Source organism: Hyperolius riggenbachi, chromosome 4, assembly GCF_040937935.1.
Source record: "Hyperolius riggenbachi isolate aHypRig1 chromosome 4, aHypRig1.pri, whole genome shotgun sequence".
NCBI lineage: Eukaryota > Metazoa > Chordata > Amphibia > Anura > Hyperoliidae > Hyperolius > Hyperolius riggenbachi.
The window spans coordinates 8,325,784-8,339,535 of record NC_090649.1 but is presented as its reverse complement, the minus strand read 5'-3'; the positions used below and the strand labels follow the sequence as shown (position 1 = coordinate 8,339,535).

At 46.6% G+C, this 13,752-nt stretch overlaps 13 non-coding genes across 13 annotated transcripts; 6 read left to right on the top strand and 7 right to left on the bottom strand.

Annotated features, from left to right (window-relative positions):
• Positions 1-913: 913 nt before the first annotated feature.
• On the top strand, positions 914-987 carry TRNAN-GUU (transfer RNA asparagine (anticodon GUU)). The gene has a single exon. It is a non-coding gene; the product is annotated as a tRNA-Asn (tRNA).
• A 1,117-nt stretch (positions 988-2,104) lies between these two features.
• TRNAG-UCC (transfer RNA glycine (anticodon UCC)) lies at positions 2,105-2,176 on the bottom strand. Its single transcript has one exon. It is a non-coding gene; the product is annotated as a tRNA-Gly (tRNA).
• A 993-nt stretch (positions 2,177-3,169) lies between these two features.
• On the top strand, positions 3,170-3,243 carry TRNAN-GUU (transfer RNA asparagine (anticodon GUU)). Its single transcript has one exon. It is a non-coding gene; the product is annotated as a tRNA-Asn (tRNA).
• Positions 3,244-4,360: 1,117 nt separating this feature from the next.
• Positions 4,361-4,432, bottom strand: TRNAG-UCC (transfer RNA glycine (anticodon UCC)). The gene has a single exon. It is a non-coding gene; the product is annotated as a tRNA-Gly (tRNA).
• A 994-nt stretch (positions 4,433-5,426) lies between these two features.
• TRNAN-GUU (transfer RNA asparagine (anticodon GUU)) lies at positions 5,427-5,500 on the top strand. Its single transcript has one exon. It is a non-coding gene; the product is annotated as a tRNA-Asn (tRNA).
• A 1,117-nt stretch (positions 5,501-6,617) lies between these two features.
• Positions 6,618-6,689, bottom strand: TRNAG-UCC (transfer RNA glycine (anticodon UCC)). Its single transcript has one exon. It is a non-coding gene; the product is annotated as a tRNA-Gly (tRNA).
• A 993-nt stretch (positions 6,690-7,682) lies between these two features.
• Positions 7,683-7,756, top strand: TRNAN-GUU (transfer RNA asparagine (anticodon GUU)). Its single transcript has one exon. It is a non-coding gene; the product is annotated as a tRNA-Asn (tRNA).
• Positions 7,757-8,873: 1,117 nt separating this feature from the next.
• Positions 8,874-8,945, bottom strand: TRNAG-UCC (transfer RNA glycine (anticodon UCC)). The gene has a single exon. It is a non-coding gene; the product is annotated as a tRNA-Gly (tRNA).
• Positions 8,946-10,142: 1,197 nt separating this feature from the next.
• On the bottom strand, positions 10,143-10,214 carry TRNAG-UCC (transfer RNA glycine (anticodon UCC)). Its single transcript has one exon. It is a non-coding gene; the product is annotated as a tRNA-Gly (tRNA).
• Positions 10,215-11,207: 993 nt separating this feature from the next.
• TRNAN-GUU (transfer RNA asparagine (anticodon GUU)) lies at positions 11,208-11,281 on the top strand. Its single transcript has one exon. It is a non-coding gene; the product is annotated as a tRNA-Asn (tRNA).
• A 497-nt stretch (positions 11,282-11,778) lies between these two features.
• Positions 11,779-11,850, bottom strand: TRNAG-UCC (transfer RNA glycine (anticodon UCC)). The gene has a single exon. It is a non-coding gene; the product is annotated as a tRNA-Gly (tRNA).
• A 995-nt stretch (positions 11,851-12,845) lies between these two features.
• Positions 12,846-12,919, top strand: TRNAN-GUU (transfer RNA asparagine (anticodon GUU)). The gene has a single exon. It is a non-coding gene; the product is annotated as a tRNA-Asn (tRNA).
• A 497-nt stretch (positions 12,920-13,416) lies between these two features.
• TRNAG-UCC (transfer RNA glycine (anticodon UCC)) lies at positions 13,417-13,488 on the bottom strand. Its single transcript has one exon. It is a non-coding gene; the product is annotated as a tRNA-Gly (tRNA).
• Between the last annotated feature and the right edge of the window lie 264 nt (positions 13,489-13,752).

Genomic DNA, 13,752 nt, shown 5'->3' with positions numbered 1-13,752 from the left:
AGATGTAAGCAGTGGGACACATGGTGATACTGCTTACAGACTTCAATTCAAGACTTCAGAAAGATCATGTGCCCCCCTGGATGATGCTGGTGCAACACACACAGCAAAGGACAGCAATTTGAAGTCTGGAAGATTCCAGGGCAAGGGTGGGAAGGATGAAAAGCTAGGTGGCCATGCAACCATTCCTGCTAACCCAAAGCTTACTTGTGCCCTACAACACATTGGCTTAAGACTTGACCAAATCCAATGCTCCAATATGGGGAAGCTTCTCTGTTTGCTGTTTTTTTTTTTTTTTTTTTTTTTGTTTTTTTTAAGTGCGGTGTCACAGTTCACCCATCTCTTCAACTACAAGAACGGCCCAGGAGTAGTCTTAGCTACCCTAATATGTACGTTACAGCAGGGCCCTTATTACACTTTCTCTTACAGGGCAATGGAAACCGTTTTGCCCATGCGATAAAGCAAGGTGCAAAAATGAATTCATGCCTAGCAGAGGATGGTTTCGATCCATCGACCTTTGGGTTATGGGCCCAGCACGCTTCCGCTGCGCCACTCTGCTTCTGTTCGTATTCAACCTTCAAGTTTAAGAAGGGTACATTAGTTGAAATAGTTACACTACTATCTATGTTACAGCAAGGCCCTAATGACACTTTCTCTTAAGGGGCTATGGCCGACAATTGGCCCATATGGTAAGCAAGGTATAAAAACCAACGTACACCTAGCAGAGGATGGTTTCGATCCATCGACCTCTGGGTTATGGGCCCAGCACGCTTCCGCTGCGCCACTCTGCTGCCATACAGTGAATGCTTCATTGTGGGAAAAAGTGGCGTTAAACTTCTTGGAGCAGACTTACTTCCTCACTCCACAAGACACACATACATCCCCATAAAATCATTTAGCAACAGCTGCAGGCACAGTCTCTGTGGCGCAATCGGTTAGCGCGTTCGGCTGTTAACCGAAAGGTTGGTGGTTCAAGCCCACCCAGGGACGGCCTTTCCTTTTGTGTTCAACAGTTGTCCGAAGAGAACCCCAGATAGCCATGTAGATTCATTTGAGACACGTTGGAATCTCATTCACGTTCATGAAAAGGGTGAGCAGCATCAAGTTCATGTCTTAGTGATACAACAGACATCCCTGGCAGTGTCTGTGACCAAATGAAGTTTTCTGTACCCCAGAAGCAGCAGTAAAGTATTAGCCGGGGATCGAACCCAAAGCCTGGCGACGGCTGTCAAGCCAAAGAAAGGCAGTTCAAGCCCACCCAAGGACACCCAATTTTTTTTTTTTTTTTTTTAAGTGCGGTGTCACAGTTCACCCATCTCTTCAACTACAAGAACGGCCCAGGAGTAGTCTTAGCTACCCTAATATGTACGTTACAGCAGGGCCCTTATTACACTTTCTCTTACAGGGCAATGGAAACCGTTTTGCCCATGCGATAAAGCAAGGTGCAAAAATGAATTCATGCCTAGCAGAGGATGGTTTCGATCCATCGACCTCTGGGTTATGGGCCCAGCACGCTTCCGCTGCGCCACTCTGCTTCTGTTTGTATTCAACCTTCAAGTTTAAGAAGGGTACATTAGTTGAAATAGTTACACTACTATCACCCAGGGACGGCATTTCCTTTTGTGTTCAACAGTTGTCCGAAGAGAACCCCAGATAGCCATGTAGATTCATTTGAGACACGTTGGAATCTCATTCACGTTCATGAAAAGGGTGAGCAGCATCAAGTTCATGTCTTAGTGATACAACAGACATCCCTGGCAGTGTCTGTGACCAAATGAAGTTTTCTGTACCCCAGAAGCAGCAGTAAAGTATTAGCCGGGGATCGAACCCAAAGCCTGGCGACGGCTGTCAAGCCAAAGAAAGGCAGTTCAAGCCCACCCAAGGACAGGCTCGCCTTAGTGCCTTGCTAGCTATTTGTTTAGAACATTATAGAGTGTCTGCATTAAGTGTTGACCATTTAGAAAGAACTTTAAGCTGGCGTAGAGTCTGCTGCACCGGAATGGAACCTCTCCAGAGACTGAGCAGGTGCAGGATGTCCTAACTGTTCAGAGATCTTGTCTTGGTCTTGTCTTCCATGGAATTGTAGGGTGCCAAAAGCAAGCTCACATGTGTTGGCCGGGAATCGAACCCGGGTCAACTGCTTGGAAGGCAGCTATGCTCACCACTATACCACCAACGCTACATGCTGAAACTCGCCTAGCATGTACCATTGCAATATACCCAAGAGAAAAATGAGCTTGCTTATTTGCCTACTTTGCTAGATGTAAGCAGTGGGACACATGGTGATACTGCTTACAGACTTCAATTCAAGACTTCAGAAAGATCATGTGCCCCCCTGGATGATGCTGGTGCAACACACACAGCAAAGGACAGCAATTTGAAGTCTGGAAGATTCCAGGGCAAGGGTGGGAAGGATGAAAAGCTAGGTGGCCATGCAACCATTCCTGCTAACCCAAAGCTTACTTGTGCCCTACAACACATTGGCTTAAGACTTGACCAAATCCAATGCTCTAATATGGGGAAGCTTCTCTGTTTGCTGTTTTTTTTTTTTTTTTTTTTTTTTTTTTTTTTAAGTGCGGTGTCACAGTTCACCCATCTCTTCAACTACAAGAACGGCCCAGGAGTAGTCTTAGCTACCCTAATATGTACGTTACAGCAGGGCCCTTATTACACTTTCTCTTACAGGGCAATGGAAACCGTTTTGCCCATGCGATAAAGCAAGGTGCAAAAATGAATTCATGCCTAGCAGAGGATGGTTTCGATCCATCGACCTCTGGGTTATGGGCCCAGCACGCTTCCGCTGCGCCACTCTGCTTCTGTTTGTATTCAACCTTCAAGTTTAAGAAGGGTACATTAGTTGAAATAGTTACACTACTATCTATGTTACAGCAAGGCCCTAATGACACTTTCTCTTAAGGGGCTATGGCCGACAATTGGCCCATATGGTAAGCAAGGTATAAAAACCAACGTACACCTAGCAGAGGATGGTTTCGATCCATCGACCTCTGGGTTATGGGCCCAGCACGCTTCCGCTGCGCCACTCTGCTGCCATACAGTGAATGCTTCATTGTGGGAAAAAGTGGCGTTAAACTTCTTGGAGCAGACTTACTTCCTCACTCCACAAGACACACATACATCCCCATAAAATCATTTAGCAACAACTGCAGGCACAGTCTCTGTGGCGCAATCGGTTAGCGCGTTCGGCTGTTAACCGAAAGGTTGGTGGTTCAAGCCCACCCAGGGACGGCCTTTCCTTTTGTGTTCAACAGTTGTCCGAAGAGAACCCCAGATAGCCATGTAGATTCATTTGAGACACGTTGGAATCTCATTCACGTTCATGAAAAGGGTGAGCAGCATCAAGTTCATGTCTTAGTGATACAACAGACATCCCTGGCAGTGTCTGTGACCAAATGAAGTTTTCTGTACCCCAGAAGCAGCAGTAAAGTATTAGCCGGGGATCGAACCCAAAGCCTGGCGACGGCTGTCAAGCCAAAGAAAGGCAGTTCAAGCCCACCCAAGGACACCCAATTTTTTTTTTTTTTTTTTTAAGTGCGGTGTCACAGTTCACCCATCTCTTCAACTACAAGAACGGCCCAGGAGTAGTCTTAGCTACCCTAATATGTACGTTACAGCAGGGCCCTTATTACACTTTCTCTTACAGGGCAATGGAAACCGTTTTGCCCATGCGATAAAGCAAGGTGCAAAAATGAATTCATGCCTAGCAGAGGATGGTTTCGATCCATCGACCTCTGGGTTATGGGCCCAGCACGCTTCCGCTGCGCCACTCTGCTTCTGTTTGTATTCAACCTTCAAGTTTAAGAAGGGTACATTAGTTGAAATAGTTACACTACTATCACCCAGGGACGGCATTTCCTTTTGTGTTCAACAGTTGTCCGAAGAGAACCCCAGATAGCCATGTAGATTCATTTGAGACACGTTGGAATCTCATTCACGTTCATGAAAAGGGTGAGCAGCATCAAGTTCATGTCTTAGTGATACAACAGACATCCCTGGCAGTGTCTGTGACCAAATGAAGTTTTCTGTACCCCAGAAGCAGCAGTAAAGTATTAGCCGGGGATCGAACCCAAAGCCTGGCGACGGCTGTCAAGCCAAAGAAAGGCAGTTCAAGCCCACCCAAGGACAGGCTCGCCTTAGTGCCTTGCTAGCTATTTGTTTAGAACATTATAGAGTGTCTGCATTAAGTGTTGACCATTTAGAAAGAACTTTAAGCTGGCGTAGAGTCTGCTGCACCGGAATGGAACCTCTCCAGAGACTGAGCAGGTGCAGGATGTCCTAACTGTTCAGAGATCTTGTCTTGGTCTTGTCTTCCATGGAATTGTAGGGTGCCAAAAGCAAGCTCACATGTGTTGGCCGGGAATCGAACCCGGGTCAACTGCTTGGAAGGCAGCTATGCTCACCACTATACCACCAACGCTACATGCTGAAACTCGCCTAGCATGTACCATTGCAATATACCCAAGAGAAAAATGAGCTTGCTTATTTGCCTACTTTGCTAGATGTAAGCAGTGGGACACATGGTGATACTGCTTACAGACTTCAATTCAAGACTTCAGAAAGATCATGTGCCCCCCTGGATGATGCTGGTGCAACACACACAGCAAAGGACAGCAATTTGAAGTCTGGAAGATTCCAGGGCAAGGGTGGGAAGGATGAAAAGCTAGGTGGCCATGCAACCATTCCTGCTAACCCAAAGCTTACTTGTGCCCTACAACACATTGGCTTAAGACTTGACCAAATCCAATGCTCCAATATGGGGAAGCTTCTCTGTTTGCTGTTTTTTTTTTTTTTTTTTTTTTTTTTTTTTTTTAAGTGCGGTGTCACAGTTCACCCATCTCTTCAACTACAAGAACGGCCCAGGAGTAGTCTTAGCTACCCTAATATGTACGTTACAGCAGGGCCCTTATTACACTTTCTCTTACAGGGCAATGGAAACCGTTTTGCCCATGCGATAAAGCAAGGTGCAAAAATGAATTCATGCCTAGCAGAGGATGGTTTCGATCCATCGACCTCTGGGTTATGGGCCCAGCACGCTTCCGCTGCGCCACTCTGCTTCTGTTCGTATTCAACCTTCAAGTTTAAGAAGGGTACATTAGTTGAAATAGTTACACTACTATCTATGTTACAGCAAGGCCCTAATGACACTTTCTCTTAAGGGGCTATGGCCGACAATTGGCCCATATGGTAAGCAAGGTATAAAAACCAACGTACACCTAGCAGAGGATGGTTTCGATCCATCGACCTCTGGGTTATGGGCCCAGCACGCTTCCGCTGCGCCACTCTGCTGCCATACAGTGAATGCTTCATTGTGGGAAAAAGTGGCGTTAAACTTCTTGGAGCAGACTTACTTCCTCACTCCACAAGACACACATACATCCCCATAAAATCATTTAGCAACAACTGCAGGCACAGTCTCTGTGGCGCAATCGGTTAGCGCGTTCGGCTGTTAACCGAAAGGTTGGTGGTTCAAGCCCACCCAGGGACGGCCTTTCCTTTTGTGTTCAACAGTTGTCCGAAGAGAACCCCAGATAGCCATGTAGATTCATTTGAGACACGTTGGAATCTCATTCACGTTCATGAAAAGGGTGAGCAGCATCAAGTTCATGTCTTAGTGATACAACAGACATCCCTGGCAGTGTCTGTGACCAAATGAAGTTTTCTGTACCCCAGAAGCAGCAGTAAAGTATTAGCCGGGGATCGAACCCAAAGCCTGGCGACGGCTGTCAAGCCAAAGAAAGGCAGTTCAAGCCCACCCAAGGACACCCAATTTTTTTTTTTTTTTTTTTAAGTGCGGTGTCACAGTTCACCCATCTCTTCAACTACAAGAACGGCCCAGGAGTAGTCTTAGCTACCCTAATATGTACGTTACAGCAGGGCCCTTATTACACTTTCTCTTACAGGGCAATGGAAACCGTTTTGCCCATGCGATAAAGCAAGGTGCAAAAATGAATTCATGCCTAGCAGAGGATGGTTTCGATCCATCGACCTCTGGGTTATGGGCCCAGCACGCTTCCGCTGCGCCACTCTGCTTCTGTTTGTATTCAACCTTCAAGTTTAAGAAGGGTACATTAGTTGAAATAGTTACACTACTATCACCCAGGGACGGCATTTCCTTTTGTGTTCAACAGTTGTCCGAAGAGAACCCCAGATAGCCATGTAGATTCATTTGAGACACGTTGGAATCTCATTCACGTTCATGAAAAGGGTGAGCAGCATCAAGTTCATGTCTTAGTGATACAACAGACATCCCTGGCAGTGTCTGTGACCAAATGAAGTTTTCTGTACCCCAGAAGCAGCAGTAAAGTATTAGCCGGGGATCGAACCCAAAGCCTGGCGACGGCTGTCAAGCCAAAGAAAGGCAGTTCAAGCCCACCCAAGGACAGGCTTGCCTTAGTGCCTTGCTAGCTATTTGTTTAGAACATTATAGAGTGTCTGCATTAAGTGTTGACCATTTAGAAAGAACTTTAAGCTGGCGTAGAGTCTGCTGCACCGGAATGGAACCTCTCCAGAGACTGAGCAGGTGCAGGATGTCCTAACTGTTCAGAGATCTTGTCTTGGTCTTGTCTTCCATGGAATTGTAGGGTGCCAAAAGCAAGCTCACATGCGTTGGCCGGGAATCGAACCCGGGTCAACTGCTTGGAAGGCAGCTATGCTCACCACTATACCACCAACGCTACATGCTGAAACTCGCCTAGCATGTACCATTGCAATATACCCAAGAGAAAAATGAGCTTGCTTATTTGCCTACTTTGCTAGATGTAAGCAGTGGGACACATGGTGATACTGCTTACAGACTTCAATTCAAGACTTCAGAAAGATCATGTGCCCCCCTGGATGATGCTGGTGCAACACACACAGCAAAGGACAGCAATTTGAAGTCTGGAAGATTCCAGGGCAAGGGTGGGAAGGATGAAAAGCTAGGTGGCCATGCAACCATTCCTGCTAACCCAAAGCTTACTTGTGCCCTACAACACATTGGCTTAAGACTTGACCAAATCCAATGCTCCAATATGGGGAAGCTTCTCTGTTTGCTGTTTTTTTTTTTTTTTTTTTTTTTGTTTTTTTTAAGTGCGGTGTCACAGTTCACCCATCTCTTCAACTACAAGAACGGCCCAGGAGTAGTCTTAGCTACCCTAATATGTACGTTACAGCAGGGCCCTTATTACACTTTCTCTTACAGGGCAATGGAAACCGTTTTGCCCATGCGATAAAGCAAGGTGCAAAAATGAATTCATGCCTAGCAGAGGATGGTTTCGATCCATCGACCTTTGGGTTATGGGCCCAGCACGCTTCCGCTGCGCCACTCTGCTTCTGTTCGTATTCAACCTTCAAGTTTAAGAAGGGTACATTAGTTGAAATAGTTACACTACTATCTATGTTACAGCAAGGCCCTAATGACACTTTCTCTTAAGGGGCTATGGCCGACAATTGGCCCATATGGTAAGCAAGGTATAAAAACCAACGTACACCTAGCAGAGGATGGTTTCGATCCATCGACCTCTGGGTTATGGGCCCAGCACGCTTCCGCTGCGCCACTCTGCTGCCATACAGTGAATGCTTCATTGTGGGAAAAAGTGGCGTTAAACTTCTTGGAGCAGACTTACTTCCTCACTCCACAAGACACACATACATCCCCATAAAATCATTTAGCAACAGCTGCAGGCACAGTCTCTGTAGCGCAATCGGTTAGCGCGTTCGGCTGTTAACCGAAAGGTTGGTGGTTCAAGCCCACCCAGGGACGGCCTTTCCTTTTGTGTTCAACAGTTGTCCGAAGAGAACCCCAGATAGCCATGTAGATTCATTTGAGACACGTTGGAATCTCATTCACGTTCATGAAAAGGGTGAGCAGCATCAAGTTCATGTCTTAGTGATACAACAGACATCCCTGGCAGTGTCTGTGACCAAATGAAGTTTTCTGTACCCCAGAAGCAGCAGTAAAGTATTAGCCGGGGATCGAACCCAAAGCCTGGCGACGGCTGTCAAGCCAAAGAAAGGCAGTTCAAGCCCACCCAAGGACACCCAATTTTTTTTTTTTTTTTTTTAAGTGCGGTGTCACAGTTCACCCATCTCTTCAACTACAAGAACGGCCCAGGAGTAGTCTTAGCTACCCTAATATGTACGTTACAGCAGGGCCCTTATTACACTTTCTCTTACAGGGCAATGGAAACCGTTTTGCCCATGCGATAAAGCAAGGTGCAAAAATGAATTCATGCCTAGCAGAGGATGGTTTCGATCCATCGACCTCTGGGTTATGGGCCCAGCACGCTTCCGCTGCGCCACTCTGCTTCTGTTTGTATTCAACCTTCAAGTTTAAGAAGGGTACATTAGTTGAAATAGTTACACTACTATCACCCAGGGACGGCATTTCCTTTTGTGTTCAACAGTTGTCCGAAGAGAACCCCAGATAGCCATGTAGATTCATTTGAGACACGTTGGAATCTCATTCACGTTCATGAAAAGGGTGAGCAGCATCAAGTTCATGTCTTAGTGATACAACAGACATCCCTGGCAGTGTCTGTGACCAAATGAAGTTTTCTGTACCCCAGAAGCAGCAGTAAAGTATTAGCCGGGGATCGAACCCAAAGCCTGGCGACGGCTGTCAAGCCAAAGAAAGGCAGTTCAAGCCCACCCAAGGACAGGCTCGCCTTAGTGCCTTGCTAGCTATTTGTTTAGAACATTATAGAGTGTCTGCATTAAGTGTTGACCATTTAGAAAGAACTTTAAGCTGGCGTAGAGTCTGCTGCACCGGAATGGAACCTCTCCAGAGACTGAGCAGGTGCAGGATGTCCTAACTGTTCAGAGATCTTGTCTTGGTCTTGTCTTCCATGGAATTGTAGGGTGCCAAAAGCAAGCTCACACGCGTTGGCCGGGAATCGAACCCGGGTCAACTGCTTGGAAGGCAGCTATGCTCACCACTATACCACCAACGCTACATGCTGAAACTCGCCTAGCATGTACCATTGCAATATACCCAAGAGAAAAATGAGCTTGCTTATTTGCCTACTTTGCTAGATGTAAGCAGTGGGACACATGGTGATACTGCTTACAGACTTCAATTCAAGACTTCAGAAAGATCATGTGCCCCCCTGGATGATGCTGGTGCAACACACACAGCAAAGGACAGCAATTTGAAGTCTGGAAGATTCCAGGGCAAGGGTGGGAAGGATGAAAAGCTAGGTGGCCATGCAACCATTCCTGCTAACCCAAAGCTTACTTGTGCCCTACAACACATTGGCTTAAGACTTGACCAAATCCAATGCTCCAATATGGGGAAGCTTCTCTGTTTGCTGTTTTTTTTTTTTTTTTTTTTTAAGTGCGGTGTCACAGTTCACCCATCTCTTCAACTACAAGAACGGCCCAGGAGTAGTCTTAGCTACCCTAATATGTACGTTACAGCAGGGCCCTTATTACACTTTCTCTTACAGGGCAATGGAAACCGTTTTGCCCATGCGATAAAGCAAGGTGCAAAAATGAATTCATGCCTAGCAGAGGATGGTTTCGATCCATCGACCTCTGGGTTATGGGCCCAGCACGCTTCCGCTGCGCCACTCTGCTTCTGTTTGTATTCAACCTTCAAGTTTAAGAAGGGTACATTAGTTGAAATAGTTACACTACTATCACCCAGGGACGGCATTTCCTTTTGTGTTCAACAGTTGTCCGAAGAGAACCCCAGATAGCCATGTAGATTCATTTGAGACACGTTGGAATCTCATTCACGTTCATGAAAAGGGTGAGCAGCATCAAGTTCATGTCTTAGTGATACAACAGACATCCCTGGCAGTGTCTGTGACCAAATGAAGTTTTCTGTACCCCAGAAGCAGCAGTAAAGTATTAGCCGGGGATCGAACCCAAAGCCTGGCGACGGCTGTCAAGCCAAAGAAAGGCAGTTCAAGCCCACCCAAGGACAGGCTCGCCTTAGTGCCTTGCTAGCTATTTGTTTAGAACATTATAGAGTGTCTGCATTAAGTGTTGACCATTTAGAAAGAACTTTAAGCTGGCGTAGAGTCTGCTGCACCGGAATGGAACCTCTCCAGAGACTGAGCAGGTGCAGGATGTCCTAACTGTTCAGAGATCTTGTCTTGGTCTTGTCTTCCATGGAATTGTAGGGTGCCAAAAGCAAGCTCACATGTGTTGGCCGGGAATCGAACCCGGGTCAACTGCTTGGAAGGCAGCTATGCTCACCACTATACCACCAACGCTACATGCTGAAACTCGCCTAGCATGTACCATTGCAATATACCCAAGAGAAAAATGAGCTTGCTTATTTGCCTACTTTGCTAGATGTAAGCAGTGGGACACATGGTGATACTGCTTACAGACTTCAATTCAAGACTTCAGAAAGATCATGTGCCCCCCTGGATGATGCTGGTGCAACACACACAGCAAAGGACAGCAATTTGAAGTCTGGAAGATTCCAGGGCAAGGGTGGGAAGGATGAAAAGCTAGGTGGCCATGCAACCATTCCTGCTAACCCAAAGCTTACTTGTGCCCTACAACACATTGGCTTAAGACTTGACCAAATCCAATGCTCCAATATGGGGAAGCTTCTCCGTTTGCTGTTTTTTTTTTTTTTTTTTTTTTTTTTTTTTTTAAGTGCGGTGTCACAGTTCACCCATCTCTTCAACTACAAGAACGGCCCAGGAGTAGTCTTAGCTACCCTAATATGTACGTTACAGCAGGGCCCTTATTACACTTTCTCTTACAGGGCAATGGAAACCGTTTTGCCCATGCGATAAAGCAAGGTGCAAAAATGAATTCATGCCTAGCAGAGGATGGTTTCGATCCATCGACCTCTGGGTTATGGGCCCAGCACGCTTCCGCTGCGCCACTCTGCTTCTGTTTGTATTCAACCTTCAAGTTTAAGAAGGGTACATTAGTTGAAATAGTTACACTACTATCTATGTTACAGCAAGGCCCTAATGACACTTTCTCTTAAGGGGCTATGGCCGACAATTGGCCCATATGGTAAGCAAGGTATAAAAACCAACGTACACCTAGCAGAGGATGGTTTCGATCCATCGACCTCTGGGTTATGGGCCCAGCACGCTTCCGCTGCGCCACTCTGCTGCCATACAGTGAATGCTTCATTGTGGGAAAAAGTGGCGTTAAACTTCTTGGAGCAGACTTACTTCCTCACTCCACAAGACACACATACATCCCCATAAAATCATTTAGCAACAACTGCAGGCACAGTCTCTGTGGCGCAATCGGTTAGCGCGTTCGGCTGTTAACCGAAAGGTTGGTGGTTCAAGCCCACCCAGGGACGGCATTTCCTTTTGTGTTCAACAGTTGTCCGAAGAGAACCCCAGATAGCCATGTAGATTCATTTGAGACACGTTGGAATCTCATTCACGTTCATGAAAAGGGTGAGCAGCATCAAGTTCATGTCTTAGTGATACAACAGACATCCCTGGCAGTGTCTGTGACCAAATGAAGTTTTCTGTACCCCAGAAGCAGCAGTAAAGTATTAGCCGGGGATCGAACCCAAAGCCTGGCGACGGCTGTCAAGCCAAAGAAAGGCAGTTCAAGCCCACCCAAGGACAGGCTCGCCTTAGTGCCTTGCTAGCTATTTGTTTAGAACATTATAGAGTGTCTGCATTAAGTGTTGACCATTTAGAAAGAACTTTAAGCTGGCGTAGAGTCTGCTGCACCGCAATGGAACCTCTCCAGAGACTGAGCAGGTGCAGGATGTCCTAACTGTTCAGAGATCTTGTCTTGGTCTTGTCTTCCATGGAATTGTAGGGTGCCAAAAGCAAGCTCACATGCGTTGGCCGGGAATCGAACCCGGGTCAACTGCTTGGAAGGCAGCTATGCTCACCACTATACCACCAACGCTACATGCTGAAACTCGCCTAGCATGTACCATTGCAATATACCCAAGAGAAAAATGAGCTTGCTTATTTGCCTACTTTGCTAGATGTAAGCAGTGGGACACATGGTGATACTGCTTACAGACTTCAATTCAAGACTTCAGAAAGATCATGTGCCCCCCTGGATGATGCTGGTGCAACACACACAGCAAAGGACAGCAATTTGAAGTCTGGAAGATTCCAGGGCAAGGGTGGGAAGGATGAAAAGCTAGGTGGCCATGCAACCATTCCTGCTAACCCAAAGCTTACTTGTGCCCTACAACACATTGGCTTAAGACTTGACCAAATCCAATGCTCCAATATGGGGAAGCTTCTCTGTTTGCTGTTTTTTTTTTTTTTTTTTTTTTTTTTTTTTTTTTAAGTGCGGTGTCACAGTTCACCCATCTCTTCAACTACAAGAACGGCCCAGGAGTAGTCTTAGCTACCCTAATATGTACGTTACAGCAGGGCCCTTATTACACTTTCTCTTACAGGGCAATGGAAACCGTTTTGCCCATGCGATAAAGCAAGGTGCAAAAATGAATTCATGCCTAGCAGAGGATGGTTTCGATCCATCGACCTCTGGGTTATGGGCCCAGCACGCTTCCGCTGCGCCACTCTGCTTCTGTTCGTATTCAACCTTCAAGTTTAAGAAGGGTACATTAGTTGAAATAGTTACACTACTATCTATGTTACAGCAAGGCCCTAATGACACTTTCTCTTAAGGGGCTATGGCCGACAATTGGCCCATATGGTAAGCAAGGTATAAAAACCAACGTACACCTAGCAGAGGATGGTTTCGATCCATCGACCTCTGGGTTATGGGCCCAGCACGCTTCCGCTGCGCCACTCTGCTGCCATACAGTGAATGCTTCATTGTGGGAAAAAGTGGCGTTAAACTTCTTGGAGCAGACTTACTTCCTCACTCCACAAGACACACATACATCCCCATAAAATCATTTAGCAACAACTGCAGGCACAGTCTCTGTGGCGCAATCGGTTAGCGCGTTCGGCTGTTAACCGAAAGGTTGGTGGTTCAAGCCCACCCAGGGACGGCCTTTCCTTTTGTGTTCAACAGTTGTCCGAAGAGAACCCCAGATAGCCATGTAGATTCATTTGAGACACGTTGGAATCTCATTCACGTTCATGAAAAGGGTGAGCAGCATCAAGTTCATGTCTTAGTGATACAACAGACATCCCTGGCAGTGTCTGTGACCAAATGAAGTTTTCTGTACCCCAGAAGCAGCAGTAAAGTATTAGCCGGGGATCGAACCCAAAGCCTGGCGACGGCTGTCAAGCCAAAGAAAGGCAGTTCAAGCCCACCCAAGGACAGGCTCGCCTTAGTGCCTTGCTAGCTATTTGTTTAGAACATTATAGAGTGTCTGCATTAAGTGTTGACCATTTAGAAAGAACTTTAAGCTGGCGTAGAGTCTGCTGCACCGCAATGGAACCTCTCCAGAGACTGAGCAGGTGCAGGATGTCCTAACTGTTCAGAGATCTTGTCTTGGTCTTGTCTTCCATGGAATTGTAGGGTGCCAAAAGCAAGCTCACATGCGTTGGCCGGGAATCGAACCCGGGTCAACTGCTTGGAAGGCAGCTATGCTCACCACTATACCACCAACGCTACATGCTGAAACTCGCCTAGCATGTACCATTGCAATATACCCAAGAGAAAAATGAGCTTGCTTATTTGCCTACTTTGCTAGATGTAAGCAGTGGGACACATGGTGATACTGCTTACAGACTTCAATTCAAGACTTCAGAAAGATCATGTGCCCCCCTGGATGATGCTGGTGCAACACACACAGCAAAGGACAGCAATTTGAAGTCTGGAAGATTCCAGGGCAAGGGTGGGAAGGATGAAAAGCTAGGTGGCCATGCAACCATT